Source organism: Crinia signifera, chromosome 19, assembly GCF_055691185.1.
Source record: "Crinia signifera chromosome 19, ASM5569118v1, whole genome shotgun sequence".
Lineage (NCBI taxonomy): Eukaryota > Metazoa > Chordata > Amphibia > Anura > Myobatrachidae > Crinia > Crinia signifera.
In genome coordinates this window covers 47,392,741-47,398,822 of record NC_139226.1, presented here as the reverse complement: position 1 = coordinate 47,398,822, position 6,082 = coordinate 47,392,741, and positions in this window count along the sequence as shown.

The following is a 6,082-nucleotide window of genomic DNA, read 5'->3' as shown; positions in this document are numbered from 1 at the left end:
GTCCCTGCGAGCTGCTGCTCTGTCCCCGGTGTCCCTGGCAAGCCTAGTGAGCACCTCTCACACAGCGCCGGTAACCCTGCGCCGGTGGAGAGGCGCTCAATCTGCCTGGGGCGCACAAGCGTCACAGTAATTAGTTTGGGCAGGGTACGGCAACCAAACGCTCCATGTTACATACTGGCAAATGCCTCCATTTCAAACCCCCACTATCCATGCCAACCGGATGCGTGGCGAGCGGACGCAGTACGCATCCTCCCAACCTGTTCATACCCCCACTATCCACGTCGGTGTGGAGTTGATTTTATAAAGTGTGGCGAGCGCAGCGAGCCACTGAGTCCGAAGCTTGGAAAAGAAAATTACATAGGCAAAAGGTGCGTACACACAGGGGCGATTTTGTGCAAAATCGCAGGAAATATGGTCGCTAAGCGACCATATTGCCCACAATGGGAGTGTGCACCGGCGATATATCGCCGGGTGCGCGCTCCCGTTTTTGCCCCTGTGGTGATCGCCTGTCGCAGGAACATGCTCCTGCGACCAGCTGATTACCACTGCCGGGCTCCCCCCGGCAGTTTCTTTTTCATCAGCGACCATCTCTGGTCGCTGATGTAAAGGAGAAACTGAGCAATATATTGCTCAGCCATATATTGCTCAGCTATATATGGCTGAGCAATATATCTCCCCCGTGTGTACACAGCATCAGAGGCGTAACTCTGAGAGGCAATGGAGGCATCTGCCGCCGGGCTCCTACTCCTAAGGGGGCACCTCTCCACCTCTACAAGTTTGAATCAGTTAATTGAAAACAGAGTTTGAACCGGAAATTGAACGCCGTCAATATCACTTCTGTGGCAATATCAGTAAGGTATCTTGCCACCGGGCAATTGGGACAAAGTTACGCCACTGCATAGGCTTACCATCCACTCAGAAGCTGTGTACACACGGGGGCGATTGGGGCTGAAATCGCTGGAAATATGGTCGCAGGCGACCATATTGCCAGTGATGGGAGTGTGCCCCGGCGATAAACCTGGCAGAGGTTCCCCTTTCATCATCTCTGGTCGCTGATGAAAAGGAGAAACTGAGCAATATATCTCCCCCGTGTGTACGGGGCTATAGATTACACAGGTTATTTGGCTGATTGAAACCAGGAGAAATGCAGGCTTGAAGTCAGCCAGCTACAGAACCTGGATCAAATGGTAAGTCTAACATTAATATATACTGTACTTTAAAGCTTTTTGCTATTTAACATTTTTTCTTGTGGTTATGACATAGTTTTGTGTTCAAGTGGCCCATTTATTATGGATCGCATACACAATGCGGTCTGGGCAAATTATTACCGCCCAAGATCGCATTGTAATATGCGATCCTATCGCTGGGATGTATCTCCCCGCACACGCAGGGACAGGGCTCCGAAAGTCTGTCTCGCGATGCACTTAGCCGGGTGCTGGTCAGCCACTGATCACACTGCCCCGTCCGCCGGTAGGGCAGTCAGTAGCCCATAGGCTACCGCCATCTCAGAATGTCAGTGGGACCCGATGCGATGCTGACCGATGTATCAATATCGGGCAGTATCTCATCAGGTCCCTCTGCTACCATATCGCTTATACCCCATAGGCATATTGATATCCTTTCAAAAAAGTAAGTATCAAATATGGTTTGAGGTAACATGTTTACAAAGGGTGTAGTATAGGGGTCCGACAGTCGGGATCCCAACAGTCATTAGCCCGACGTTGGGATCCCAACTGGCCGGACTCAGACAGAATGGTGAACGCAACTAAGCCCCTTGCAGACTCGCTACGCTCGCCACGCTGCGGGCACGGTGGCTCGCTACGCTTGCCACCTATTCTATTCTCCCTCTATGGTGGTCGTGGACACCCACGAGGGAGAATAGCCGGTGGCCGTCGGGCACCTGGCTGTCGGTGTTTTGACAGTCGGGATCCAGACGTCGGGTAAATGACTGTCGGGACCCTGTCCGGCACTCGTTTAAAAAAAGGGGCAGACTAGATGGGCCAAGTGGTTCTTATCTGCCTTCAAATTCTAGGTTTCTATGAAACTTATGAGCGATGCAGCTGCCGGCGGAGCAGGAGGGATTGCAACAGGGATCAGGGATTCCTGCTGCAGTCCCTCCGTGATACATTCAGAGGATACTTAATATTTGTGACAAACCCCCCAAAAACAGGTGTTTTCCAGGATTTAGTCACAAATGATAAATGTGCCTAAGCACTTATTCAGGTGAAATATTCATGGCAGCCTGTCAGATCTTATGGGAGCGCCCCTGTCATCGCAATCGAGGAAAAGGACATGCGATGTGCCAGTTTCATACAATCCACTGCAGCAATGCATCTGAATCGCACTGAACCAGGCCATATCGCACTAGTGGATGGGGGCCAAGCTGGATACACACCTACAAATTTATCTGTCCAATCTATCTGGTGGTAACAACAACAACCTGGTAATGTATCATTGTATGGGAGCCAAGGACAATCAAAAATTTGCTGCCAAACGCTGGAAAACAGACATTGTCAGACAAACTGTTTACATCAATCTGATATAACACATTTTTCCAAGCAATTGTTTGGTCTGTTTTTCAGCATTTGGGAGCAAATGTTGATTGTAATTTGCTCATATACATTTCCAGACTTTTGTTCGCAGCAGGCATATTGGACAGATAAATCTTTGTGTATGTACCCAGCTTTAAGCAATGCACATGCAAGAGAAGGTGTACTCCCTGCAAACGGGTGTGGATCGTTTTGTCTACAGTACTTTGGTCGACAGTCAATAGGTCAACACCGTTGGGTCGACAGGGGGGGAGGTCGACAGGGGGGGAGGTCGACATGGGTCAAGGTCGACAGGTGTTTAGGTCGACATGGGACAAGGTCGACATGGGTTTAGGTCGACATATGCGTTAGGTCGACATGGGTTAGGTCGACAGTTCGTTTGGTCGACATGGGTGTATTCACAGTTTTTTGCCCGAATGTCGACACAGTCGACATGGACACAGTTGGAAGTGAACCGCAGCCGCTCACAATGCTTCGGGCACGGCGCCTCGCTGCACTCGGCACACTATTTTATTCTCCCACCACGCCCTAGTGCAGGGCTGGGCAATTACGGCCCTCCAGATGTTGATGAACTACACATTCCAGGATGCTTTGTATTAGTTTTGGTACGTGGCCATGCTGAAACTGATGCAAGGCATGCTGGGATGTGTAGTTCATCAACATCTGGAGGGCCGCAATTGCCCAGCCCTGCCCTAGTGGATGGTAGGGCATGAAATACAGCCTGTCGGCACATGTCGACTCAAAAAAGCTTGAAAAAACCCCATGTCGACCTAACGACCTGTCGACCTAGCGCATATGTCGACCTAAACCCATGTCGACCTAAACCCATGCCGACCTTGTCCTGTGTCGACCCAAACACCTGTCGACCTTGACTCATGTCGACCTAGAACCCTGTCGACCTTCCCCCCTGTCGACCCAACGGTGTCGACCTAATGACTGTCGACCTAGTGTGGTCGACAATACAACCGTATGCCCCTTGCGAACGCCTCTGCCTCTCAATCAAGAGGTGTCTGGTATTGTGCTCTGTGAATGCAGAGTAGCACCATCTGGGAAAGTGTGGGTATTATCACGTAAAGGTGAGTACACACGGGTGCAATTTCATGTAAAATCGCTGGGAATATGGTCGCTGAGCAATAAATCGCCAGCTGCGCGCTCCCGTGTGCACTGCCTAATGGTCGCTGGTCGCAGGAGCATGCTCCTGCGACCAGCGGCTTTCCCCGGCGATCGCTGTGCCGGGAGGTCAGCGCCAGAGAGATCAGCGTTGATCTCCCCAGCCCTGTGCCGCTGCTCCCTCCCTCCTCCCATCAAAGTGACAGCAGCAGCGTCCGCTGCTGCTGCGCTCCCCCTCCGCCCCGTAGCAGTGTCTCCTTTTCATCGCTGATGAAATGGAGACACTGAGCAATATGATTGCTGGGGATATATTGCTAGCAATATATCCCCAGCAATCATAATACCCCGTGTGTACACAGCATTAGTCATGCATGTCCAAACTATGGCCCTCCAACTGTTGTGAAACTACAAGTCCCATCATGCCAGTTTTGCTATTAGGGAATGCATGCTGGGATGTGACATGCCTGTCGTAAGTGATCCAAACCGAGTTAGCCCCCTACTACATGCACACACACTAATAACAGGTTTTCCAGGGAACCCAGCAGGTGCACAGGTGCACTCATTATTCACTGGCACATTTTAAATTACAAAGGTGGAGCTAATTATTTAATTTGTGATTCTATGTGGAGACCTGGAAAACATGCACTGTTGGGGGTCCCGAGGACCGAAGTTGGGTTTAAGTACAAGACATGCAGCTTTTCAGTGACATTTATGCTTTGTCATCCTTTATACAACTGTGTCATACTTGTCGACTTTTGCTGGCTGCCTTCCGGGAGAGGGCAGCCAGCTCTGTTATGCAGGGGGGCGGGGCTATCGCCGGGAGCTAAAAAGAGGCAGATTGGGGGCGGGGTCACAGACGGGCTTTCCTGTTGGGGGCGTGCCTACAGTGAACGCGTCATTTTAGCCACGCCCCCCGCCGTGCAATGCCGGTATTTCAGGCATTGCACGGCGGGGGGCAGGGTTAAAATGACGCGATCGCGTCATTTTACTCACGCCCCCCTGCCGAGGGGCGGATCGCTGGGGATTGGGGTTAATGCGGGAGGGTTGCCCCCCTTTCCGGGGGGGGCGGGAGGGGGACCCGATTTCCGGGACCCTCCCGGCCATTCCGGGAGGGTAGGCAACCCTGAACTGTGTAGTGTAGTACAGGTTCGGGTACTTGTGTGGTTTCACGGCGGCACTTCCCGAGGATTGCATGCAAATCGCGTACACACGGGGGAGATATATTTCTCAGTGTCTCCTTTTCATCAGCGACCAGAGATGGTCGCTGATGAAATGAACCTCTGCCGGGTGGTGCCGCAGAGGTAATCAGCTGGTCGCAGGAGCGATTAAAACGGGGCTGAAAATGGGAGTGCGCACCCAGCGACCATATTCCCAGCGATATCAGCCCCTATCGCAGCTGTGTGTACACGACTTTACATGATGCATGCTAATAACAGCAGCACATTGCTTCTATAATAGTGCTTAGCAATTTTGCCCCGTACCCACTTACGGGTGCCCAATAAAATAAAGCTTCAAACGGGCACTGAAAACTCACCTATTCATCAAAGCGTACCCTTCCACTGCATAAACCAGCTGGTTCTCCGACCCCTTGCCTGTTTCCTGTTTACATCCTGCTATCTAACCACCACCCCCTCGCTTGCACCTCTTGTAATCTGTCTGTCTCCCCTTCCTACTAGATTGTAAGCTCCTCCGAGTAGGGCCCTCTTCCCTCCTGTTGTCAAAGCCCTCTTCTCTTCACATGTCACTCACAGCTCTCCTATACTCCAACACTCAGTGACCATCTTTGTCTGCATACTCATCTCCATCATTGGCATCTAGCCTCTAGTTGTATGTTGATTGAATCCTCACTACTTATATCCAAGCTGTAATGTGTATTGATCTGTGGCGCTCTTTATTTGTACTGTATTTTTGTTATTTATTCAATGTTATGCCAAGTTTTGTTTCCCTGTATTGTTCCTTTGTACGGCGCTGCGAAACACTTGTGGCGCCTTATAAATAAAATTATAATAATAATAATAATAAGCAATAGTAATGATGATAACTGGATTTCCCCCATAGATATACAGCATCTGGTAAAAGGAACTACTATAGTTTCTTAAGGTCCACACACACTGGCCAATTTTACCCAGCGTGTATGGACACCGATCATACTGAAAATCGCTGGGCTGATAAACGCTTAGCGCACACACACTGACTGTTTTTTGCCCCCGGGGTGGACAGCTTTCCATAGCAGGACGCTATAGAAAGCAGTTCATTCCTTCATTCATCTGCCAGTAATACTAGCAGATGAGCGGCAGCCGCGGGCAATGATGTGGGCGCGCGGACCAGTGCTCACCGCTCATCGCTGCCCCGCACACACTGGGCGGCTTTCGAGCTGAAAGCCGCTCAAATTAGTAAACTGAGGAGCTTTCAGCCGCAGTGTG